The 11886-nt window shown below is 35.9% G+C and overlaps 1 long non-coding RNA gene across 1 annotated transcript; it reads left to right on the top strand.

The window, feature by feature from the left end:
• Positions 1 to 7139: 7139 nt before the first annotated feature.
• Positions 7140 to 10004, top strand: LOC133287946 (uncharacterized). Its single transcript, XR_009748300.1, has 3 exons — positions 7140 to 7738; positions 9033 to 9098; positions 9814 to 10004. It is a non-coding gene; the product is annotated as an uncharacterized LOC133287946 (long non-coding RNA).
• Positions 10005 to 11886: the final 1882 nt, after the last annotated feature.

Raw genomic sequence — 11886 nt, 5'->3', positions numbered from 1 at the left:
AGTGGGATTGAGGTGAGTAATTGGAACCATGCTTGTATAATTGGTAACTTGCATGTGTTTGTTTGAATTTTAAGTAATTAGGAATGTCCTCTGTGTAGGCATTTCTGCTGTATAACGAGCTCGGAGAATATATTACTGGGAGCTAAGTGAAGAGGGCTATACAGGTAACCTCTTGGTACTGGGGCTTGATCCCCTTGTGTGTTCAACCATGCCCGTTGAGGGTGATGGTAGGAAGTGTATGTAAGTAATGTAGAATAACATGATTATGCATTTTGTGACACCCTCCCATGTGTGCACCCAAGGGAGTTGTCTGCTAAGCGGATTAGAGTCGTACGAATTTTTAAATAAATGCAACACTGCGTTTTCGAGTTACTAATTAACTATTAGTTTGAAATCTGGGAGTTTACTGAAATCAGAGTGCAACTTACAAAATGCATGGCTTGCTGAAATAATGGCTTTCCTGAAAAACCTTGCTGCCTTGTAAAAATCGTATAAATTCGAGTTCAAAAGCTTAAAAAAATATTTTTAGATACAGGAAACTAGACATCTGGGGCTTTACGTGCATATAAAAATTGTTTCATTCGGAGGTGTCTAGCTCCCGAAACTGAACTCGTAAAGTACAAGACAAATCAGTGCAATGTTCCAAAACGACCTGACTTGCAAAAATCATAATAAATCGAGCTTTCAGAATTTCATTGCAAAATTTATGTAATCTTAAACTAGACACCTGGGGCTTTAACCACATATAAATTATGCCTCAAACGGAGACTTGTATCCCCAGAAACACAACTCGCAAGGTGCTCGCAAAATCGGTTTCAGAAATTCGAATTTAAAAACAGACAAAAATTGTTTTCGCAAACGAGTTCAACATTACGTAATTTACAAACAGTACATAAATCCCAAATTACAGCAAAATAATATATGATCCAACATTTTTCCAATCTCCCAAATATTACACCAACGTCAAATATTTCATGCGTATTCAGCAAAATCAGCAACAGACAGTAGAATTTCCAAAAGCAGCATGTAAACAGAATATCCCCAATACAAGTACATCATCATCAAATGCTCTTTCGTACTCCTGCAATTTATAAAATTGAGCCCCCGAAGGGGTGAGAAAAATCCCAGTAGTGCGGCAGTAAAACCAGTAAAGCAACAATATTAGACTAGGCACAAAATTCCAAAACAGTCGCATCAACTTTTCACTTTCCGGACAAATGCTAACATATAATCATAGTGCGTATATAACGCCAAAGTACTAATCATATTGCGTATATAACGCCAAAATACTAATCAAGATGCGTATATAACGCCAAAGGTGTACGTTCATAGCACTGCAGTGCACGTACTAACAAGCACAGTGGAGATTCCATAGTGGCTCCTCAAGAGGATTCCAACTACGACCTATACGGACTGAAGCCAAGTGTCCCATACCCTGGTACCGGAGGGATGCCTATATGATGCGTGCTCAAACATATGCTTACTTTTATTATATACTCCGGTTTCTAGATTGAATGCATAATGTTGTATGCTATGACATGATTGGCTTTACACACACATGAGAAATGCAGTTTTATGATATGCATATGCATGACTAGATCATAATCATAATAGCATATATTTCAAGTATTTTTAATACCAATCTGCCGAATAACAAATACTTCCAAAACAGAATTTCCATCATGTCAAGTCCAAGGCAGATTGCAAATCATATTTAACAAAATACGAATCCAAGGCACATGTGAGCAACAATTCAAAATTCCATACACTAGCTAATAGTCACAATAGATCTCACCACCAAACACTTACCTCGAGTCTTTACTTTTTAACCAATACATATATATATCTCAAATTCCATCCAGCCTTCTTGAGGCTGGTGACCCTAGACAAAAAGATACCAAAATAAATCAAACTTCTAATTCATTCTTACTATAACTCACATGAAATTTTCCATGCTTCCTACTTCTCTGTTTTAATCGGACTTAGTGATTTTATTACAACGCATAATTGCTTTTGCCTAAATTTTTATTTACCAAGGTTATCACGATGCAAAGCCAAGTTTTCTAACACATGTAATACAGTTCTATAACCACCAACAAGGGTTCTCCAATCTTTCAGTTACACAAGTGCCAAAATCCACAACTCCTTATACACATAGGTTCAGTTTTCATTATCCATATGTGCCTATAGTTTTATCATTTTGCATAGTATGTCCTACATGATTTTAGGAGACATTAATGAGACTTAAGAATGCTGTTTACATAAATTTAACATATGCAGGGCTATGTACATAATCTTAGTCTAAGGGAATAATCTAACCATTGATGGAGCCATTTTCCAAACCCCAAGCATAAATTCTTAAGACATGTCAGCATCAAGGTTCATGGTTTAATCGGCTATACAACATGAGGAAGTGAATGAAAAGAATGCACAGCTCCTTAACATAAAAGCAGCGTCCCAAAACAGAACCATGGGAAGAAATTACAACAATTTATATATTGCCCTTTCATGCAAGTGGTGACCAAAACAAGGGAAGAAAAGAGGAGTTTAAAACTCAGATTTATCATCTCTCAAATCTTAGTCTTCAACCGGGTCATCATGCTTCAATGTTAATAGTTTTCTGTCTTATAATTTATTCCCTTAATAGATATCAATTGGCAAAAATCCCATTACTCCTATATTCACCAATTTGGTTTTATAACTATCACTTAATAAATTATATTTCTTTCTCTTAAACATAAATTACCTACATCACCTAGGCATGATCACTTATGTGAATATATGACTTCTACACATTATTTTTCTAACAAAAGAGCAGTCCAGCGATTTAAATGAGACTAATTCCAGATTCACATAATTTCAATTTAAGCTTACAGCATTAAATTCCATGGTTGTCCAAAATGATAGAATTTAGGGGAAGAATAGCCAAGATAAGGTATGTGGGGCCGAACAAACAAGACACAAGGGAGGGTTTGATAAATTACTTACATCTAATTGTAGGTACCCAAGGTTCAAATCGTTCAAGGAAGGCGGTGGCCAATTGATATGCGAATTCTTCCACCTTTCTACTCTTCAAGGTGGTGGATTTAGACTGCACTCAAGGGGAAAAGAATCCCAATCAGAACTGGTCCACGTGGGAGGAACATGAATACTCCTAAATTATCTCACCTTCTCCTACTTGGTTGACAGTGCGCACAAAGGGAATGAGGAATAGGTATTGAGCTCCAATCAGAATCTGCATGCAATAAATGGCAGTCCTAGATCAGAAACAAGACATGAACATGCAAGGGGAAATCCTCATCAAATCGGATGAATGAAGGAGGGACATGGAACTAGGGAAAATCCTACACCTCTTGCTCAATAGTGATCAGCCGAATTATGAAAGGAGGGAATGAATGTACTTGGTGTCTTGTTGTCTCCTTATAGCACTTAAGGTTTGATGGGGAGATGATGATGAGGGAGGTTCACAGGTTGTTATCCTCGATCTTCTTCTTGTGGTTACGGCTAATGAGGATGAATGAGTAGAAGGATGAACCTCAAGTACTTGGCGTTACTCTTAGGGGTGTACGGTTTGTAGGGGAGTAAGCTGAGTTTGGTTTCAAAAGAAATTGGAAGAAAGAGGCAGAATAATGCTTGCAATCATAATGATACCAAAACAAATTTGCTATCTCCCTATTGGCGCACAAGAAGAGATAAAGAGAGATAAAGTGATGAGGGTTGCCATTGACCAATAGAATTACATGCATGCAATTTTGGGGAGAGATAAGGTTGTACATGTGTCTCCCTTTGGCCAATCATAAGTGAGGTTCAGATTTTGTTTTAGAGATAATCAAGGATCATAAGTGAGAAATATAGGGCTGACTTAAACCCTTATTTTAAAAGGTTTGGGTCGTGGCCAATGAGGGAATTGAACCCTATAATTCATCTAAACCATGTTGTTTCATGTAGTTCACCAAATATTGTCTAGGATTTCATTGTATGTTGTACTTTAAATATATTTCCTAATAATTATTATTTCATGTTCCCACAAGTTAATTAATTAAGATTCCTACCTATATGATAATTAAATGTATGACCGCCCCTTTTTAACTAGTGTTTTGAATCTTTTAAAATGTACAATTATACATGCCTATAATAGCAACCAAAAGGTAGTTTTCCTAACTTAATTTAATTCCACTCTAAACATAAATTTTATTCGAATTTCAAGCATGCTCCACACCCCTAATTGCAAGTTATGTAATTTCCTAATTATGCGGGATGTTACACTCTCCCCACCAAATTTGAAGTTTGTCCCCAAACTTCATCCTACCCTTCCAATACATAATTACATTAGTGAAAGACCTAAGATCACATTCAACTGGCATCTATAACATTCATCAATTAATTCAGGGTATTACAAACAAGCTATGCTTGACATGTTCATCAGACAATATATATATAACCAAATTTTATTTGCCTAGTAGGGAATAAAATTCTTCCTAAGCTTAATCATAACAAACAGATTTTCGAGTTTCATCTTAAACATGCCAAAGACCACACTGTAACACAGATAAATAAAATCGATCAGGAAACTCCAGTCATCCATAAATTGTGAAGAGCTCAGGATTTTAGTGCATAGCTAACTAGCAACTAAACAGATCTATTCGCACAATAATTCCTTTCTATATAGATTCTGTATTTGATGGTTGACAAAATAAAGAAAGAAAAAAACAACAACAGCCACCTAAGGCTCCACTGTCATGATCTTTATTAAACCTCAAAGAATCTTATTCTAGTGCCTAAACAAGAAGTGTATCTGGTCTCATGCCGATATACAGTTGAGATTACCTCTTAATATTATTATTTAGGTTTCTTGTTCTTATGCGTGTCACTATCAATAACATGCCATACTCTTACTGATACACCTGTTGTGCGTACTATACTTAAAGTCACGTCTTTATCGACAAGATGATTCTAAATTTTTATGCAAAATTGGTGGGAATTAACAATTTAGGCTACACGGTTACTTCACACTAATAAAGTTTTACAATCCCAAATAAGACCATTTTCACACAACTAAATATACCTACCTATTACTCGTGCAGACAGAGGACTAATTACTGTGACCTTCACAAACACTCATTTTATCTATGCATTTTTCGTGGTGCAAATTAGATTTTCGCCAACTTCTTACTTACTCCTTACATATGAAAAGAAATCTCGGTTCAATAAACACTTCACAACTAATTACCTGGCTTGACAAACATCACGGGTAGAATCCCACAAGTTAATAGTCTACAGAACAACGAGTATGTAAAACAGAACGCATCATATTCCAATTTACAATGTAGAAGGGTCTTCGTAAAATCACAAAATTTCATTACGGACAGAATTCCAGTAAATGTTCCTATTTTCAAAAGATCTAAGTCCATCACTATTGAGGTATAAAAATTTAATAGTATCAATTAAGCGTACAACACAATGTATGCCACTAACTTGCGGAAAAGAATTACATAGATGAGTAGTGCTTTTGTCTAGAGCTTATGGTTTAGGAGGCACCTCTAGTTAAATTCTAACAACGAAGCCGAATTAAGGGCACGAGTAAGAATACCGAGATTCTAAGGTACTAACTTCTAATTGCCATGATCCCAAAAGATGTTAGGCTTGTTTGTTTATTCTGTAATTATTGTCTAATATTTTCTAAAATAAAATGTAACCTAGTCTATCCTTTTACAATATACTAAACAAAATCAGGATACCAAGCAGTCATGTATGCAGCTAATTAATTCTAACATGCTCTTCGTACATATCACATAAGGTGGTACCTCTCATACAGTTCGTCAGAACACCCCTATGAGGAAACTTCCTCGAGCTTTCCGCTGTCCTAGGTACCTCAGATGTAATTAACTCCATTGATCAGAGGATCTATTTACCATGATATGAACTTTCCAATCATTACACACATTACAATTTGAATAAGCTACCAATCATAATCCATCAAATAGACCAGACTTTCATAGTTCAAGTACACAAAACCACACTTTAATTCCAGCCTTCAACATAAAATAAAATTCACCAAAATCAAATGCTCAAAACAGAAAATTAACCCAACTGGATTCACAAAAGTAAAAGAGTTTTCATGTAGTAAATAGACTATAACAGAACATACGCATTCAGATCATGAAACACATATAATTTCTCAAGCACAGCACCCAAACCGATTTTAACTAAGCATCACTACTATGGAGTTCACATTCTAGACGGTTAAAACAATTTAAGCAATTTATAAACTCAAATTCTGACATACTATCAAAAGTACAGTTTCAAATACTTCTCCTCAATTGCTATACTTAACAAGCTGATACCCAAGACAAATAATATATTTTCATAATTTCAATTTATCAAACCGAAGACTCCTCATTTAATTTCTATCCTGACAAACCAATACCAAAATAAAAATTTTCATGTATCCAATTTATCAAACAGGAACCACTCACTCTTAGTACAACTTAAACATCAGTTCATTACTACGTCCACTCATATGGTTCTACAAAAATCTAGTTTGCTTGTTGCAATTATTCAAGTCATTCCCTAGATTAAATTCCACATAATTTCAAACATAGGTACCAAAACCACCAAACAAAACTTTTTCGTTAATTGATTCTCGGTGTTTGACAGTTTGATACTACTGTTGTAACATCCCGTTAATTTAAGAAATTATGTAAATAGTAATTAAGGACGTAGAAGCTTGCCTTGAACTCGATGTATATATATATATCTATATTCACTTAGGGTAGGGTGAATTTTAATATTTTTAATTACCGTGTATGTAGAAACATTAGCTACTACCTAGTGGTCACGTGGAATGATAATTGTTAAGAAATTATTTAAATTGCAATTGGGAGTGTGGAATAGGTTTAATTTTAAATTACATCTCCTAATAAAACTCTAGAAAATACTTAGTAATTACATGAAATTTATGATTCATAGGAAGATAAATTAGACCCCTTTCATTAATAATGGGCCTCGGCCCAAACTTAAAAGGTGAACCCCATTCAGCCTTAAAATTTCTCTACACTTGTCCATTGGTTATCTTAAAAGGAAATCAGCCTGCATGAATTCTTATTGGTCTAGAGCCACACTTATCCACTCCCATTTTTCTCCTACACGTTTAATGGAAGGAACAATAAACTTATTTTCCCTTACTGGTTTCTGGGTACAGAATGTACACAGCCTCACAAACCTCCATCTTTCCTCTATATGCGCACGGTGAGGGGGAGACAAAACCGAGCCTTGTTCCTTCCATTCGCAATCTCAACACAATCCAAATCATCCTCACTGACTTCCTTTTTCTACACCACAACCGTGAGTTGTTCCAAGAAAGGAACTCCACATCCAAGCGTCCTCCTTCTTCATCCCTGTATCATTCGATTGAGTTGCAAATCAGAAGTGGTATTATGCCCTCCATTCCCGTGTTCGATGGTGTTCTATGTGGTTGACGGAGACCTCTCTCTCTGCATGCAGATTGGGACCAAACCCAGCCTTGTTTCGTGCTTCCTTTGGTGCGCTGTTTAACTCGGTTTTAGGAGGTAGGGCGTTCTTCTTTACCCCTTTGTCTCTCAAAGTTTCTTTCGGTTTCTAAAATAAGTGTTTCCCTTGTCTGCAACTGAGATGGTAATCTTGGGAGAGTGAAGGAGCTGCTGCATCTTTTGGTTGCTGCACCGTGAACCATTTAAAAATCTTGGCTACATGTAATAAGGTAATGTAGAGTAAAATTAGTTCATTGCTTCCTTACTGTTTCGGCCTCTAAAATCATTTATGGAGGAGGTATGCTTGTCATTTCTTCCCATGGTTTCGGTCTAGTTGGTTAACCCATGACCCCTTGTGGCCTGCAAACAAAGAACCTATTTTGGAGCTTGGGATGGAGCTCCCCACCAGCCTTGGACTACTTCTTGAAATGGACCAAAATTATTCGATCTTGCATGTGTTGAAAGATTGACAACAGCATGTTAAAAAGAGTTAATTGATCTTGCCTAATTAATGTGAACATAATTTGGTAAGGGAAATAGGAAACACTAAATTGCTGGCTAAAAACCGAACTTGTGTATGTATTGGGAACCATGGAAAGTTCTGATTTGTTGACAATAGTGCAATGGGTGATGTAAATAAAATTCTAAGCAACTAGTTATGCTAAAGGCTGAACCTAAAACTTCTCATTCACCTTTATTGCTTCTGTTGGTAATTGCATTTAGGGGAATAGTCTGACTTTGTAATTCTTCCTTTTTTTTTTTTTGTTATTCCCTCACTATTCGGTTGATATATATATATATATATATATATATATATATATATATATATATATATATATATATATGTTGAAAGATGTAAGACTTTTCTGCCGTTCTTCCATTGAGGTTATTCATTTGAACAGCCTTGAAATGTGCTTGAGTAACGTAAAGATTAACCTTGTGGGCTTGGAATATTTCCCTCTTGTAAATGGGGGGTTGTTTTGTTGGATTGTATTGTGTAATTAGTTTTTAATGCTGTAAATTCCATGGGCAACATATGTAAAGACCCTCTTAGTGTAATCATAGGTTTAGAAGAAGTGGCGTTGTGACAAAAATACCTTGAGCACCTTTCCAACCTAAAGAAACCGGATCGGTAGGTGTGAGACTTAGGATTTTATTACTGTTAATCAGTCATTGAATTAGTATGAAGCCAGGAATTTGTTTAGGGAAAAGCATGGTAAAACCGAACCTGTGTGTGTGTGTGTGGTGAACACCGGAAATTCTTATTTGATTAGAAATTAGTGAAATGAGCACGTAAATAAAATCCTAAACATTTTGTCATGCTAAAAGCCGAACTCATGCTTTTATGAGACCTTAGGAAATTTCATTTGCTAGCAATGGGAGGAATAGCATTAAGGGCAGGAAAAATAATTATCATTGTGACCTCATAATTTAATTAAGGTACAAGGATTGAAAGCATAGAAACTATTTGTGAATTGTAGGTAAAATTCTGTAAAATTCTGACTTGGTGAAATGGTATACTAGGTGCGCAAAAATCTCTAATAACGTGGACTATTATGCTGTTGTTTGATTTGTGATTGGGCACGCAAGGTAAGTGTTTGGTGGTATTACCTAATGTGACTATTGGCTAGCCTATAGAATTGTGAATTGCTGCTCACATGTGCCTTGGATTATTGTGCTGTTATATGCTATATATATGCTGCCTATGAATGTGACAAGATGGAAAATCATGAATGAGAAGTAACTGTTGTGTGGCAGCTTGGTACGGAAAGTACATGAAAGATATGCTATTATGATGATGATCTAGTCATGCATATACACCTCATAATTCATTTGTTTCTTGTTTTTGTGTGAAGCATATCATGGCATACATGCACGAATTTCATGCTGTTCATGGATTAGAATATTTATATAAATATGCATACGTTTGAGCACGCATCATATAGGCATCCCTTCGGTACCAGGGTATAGGACACTTGGCTTCCGTCCGCATAGGTCATAGTTGGAACTCACCTTTGAGGGAGCCATTATGGAATATCCACTGTGTATGTACGCGCACGACGGTGCTATGAGCATAATGATGGCGTTATATACGCACTAATGATATGTTAGTACGTGCACGAAGGTGCTACGAGCGTAGTGTTGGCGTTATATACGCACTATGATATGTTAACAAAAAACGAAATGTTGATGTTACTGTTTATAATTTTGTGCCTAGTTTAATATTGTTGCATTATTGGTTTTGCTATCACACTACTGAGATTTTTCTCACCCCTTTGGGGCTGCTATTTTTATAAAATGGCAGGAGGACGCAAAAGCATATGAGGACATGGATTATTTGGATATTTGCTGTTAAACTCTTCTGTTTGGACTTGTTGCTGTTGCTATTTTATTTGATGGATGACTGTATTATTTTGAGAAGTTTAGATTAACTGTTAAACTATGATTTTACTGCTGTCTTAAGACTTTTATGATCAGTTAGTGCTTTGAGTAAAATTCTGAAAACGTTTTGCGAATTACATTTTTCTGAACATTCATTAAGTGCTGATTTTTAAACAGTTTTGCGAGCACTTTGCGAGTTATGTTTCGAGGGGCAAACGACCTCCGATTCGTTATTATTTTATATGCACGCGAAGTCCCAGACGTTCTCTTTTTATATTACATAGAATATTTTTTTGAATCGTTGAACTTGATTTTCTACGAATTTTGCAAGAAAGCAACGTCTGCCAGGAAAATAACATTTTCAGCAAGTTACGAAGTCTTGAAAAGTATACTCTGATTTTTGTAAGTAACCCAATTTCAATTATAAGTTTTAATTAGCAACATCAAGATTATTTTTCAGAATTTAAAGTATCACGAAAGCACTCTAATCCGCTTAGCAAACAACTCTCTTGGATGCATACAAGGGAGGGTGTTACAACCGTGTTACCGAAGAATGTGTTGGCCAGACCCATTCCTAGTAACAGCTGGAGTATCATCTCATCACACACTGGGAATCGTCAAATCCCATACTTCATTATTTATTCGTAATACAGGCATTAATCAATTACAATTTACCACACCTCAAACTTCTCTCATGAGGAGGTTTTCGTGTCTCATAAATACTAATTCTACTTTCGTCATGCCAAGCAACGAGCGGATCCTACTCACCGCATGACATGCACGACAGTAGTTTCAAGATTGGGACACGGTTCCCACTTCAGGATAGAATTTCAAATAATCAATGATGCAATTTTCCAATTCAACACTTCAATTCGACTGCAACATAGTACAATCAGACAACTCTTGCACAATTAAGTGGCAACAACCATTCAATTCAAATACTTCATTACAGTGTATAAACCAAGGAAAAACTGAACATGACATATAATAGCACAATACACAGCACACCGCAACCCAAATACATTCAATAACACCAACAACAAGTTAAATCCCTACCATACAACCTGACACTTCAGATAACCGAGCACTACATTACACAATTGTGACACCCTCCCCTGTACGCGTCCAAGGGAGTTGTCTGCTAAGCGGATTAGAGTCGAATTGTTAACGAGTAAAAATTCATGTTCAGTAATTTTTTTTTCATATTACCAATTATAAAATCTTGCCTAGAAAACTGACTTTGAAAAGTAAAAACAACAAATATATTTTTAAAAGGCTTTCGCTGTGCAACTCTGATTTTCCTGAAAACAGCCTGTCTTGCAAAAAAAATGTAAAATCGAGATCAACAGCTTAAAACAATATTCTTTGACGCAAGGAAACTAGACATCCGGGACTACGCGTACATATAAATTATAAACGAATCGGAGGAGAATAGCCCCACGAAACAGAACTCGCAAGGTACTCAAAAATCCAGTGTGTTTTTCTAAAAACCTCCTGACTTGTAAAATTCATATTAATTCGGAATTACAAGCTTTGAACATAATCTTTATATAATCTGAAAGTACACAACTGTGGCTTTGCGTACATATGAATTATACCTCATTCGGAGGTCTGTAGCCCCAGAACAGCAACTCGCAAAGTGCTCGCAAAAATAGTTCAAAAATCCGAATTTAAGTACAACAACAATTCTTTTCGCAACTAATTACCAGAATTATAAATATCATGCTACACTTCTTTTCAAAAGAGAATATACATCATGGCAAGCCATTCTTTAAGAAACTACATCAAGGTCAAATATTCAGAATACACTCAATAGAGACAGCGAGCAAACAACAAGGTTGTCAATAGCATAACTTAACAGAATTGTCATGTAATCAAGTCATCAAACACTTCCTCAAATGCTTCTAAGTCCTCCTGCAATTTATAAAAATTGAGCCCCCGAAGGGGTGAGAAAAATTCCAGTAGTGTGATAGCAAAACCAATAATGCAACAATAT

Source organism: Gastrolobium bilobum, unplaced genomic scaffold, assembly GCF_033153095.1.
Source record: "Gastrolobium bilobum isolate Gb01-03AN ecotype WA unplaced genomic scaffold, APGP_CSIRO_Gbil_v1 utg34093, whole genome shotgun sequence".
NCBI lineage: Eukaryota > Viridiplantae > Streptophyta > Magnoliopsida > Fabales > Fabaceae > Gastrolobium > Gastrolobium bilobum.
This window is presented reverse-complemented; position numbering and strand designations above follow the sequence as displayed.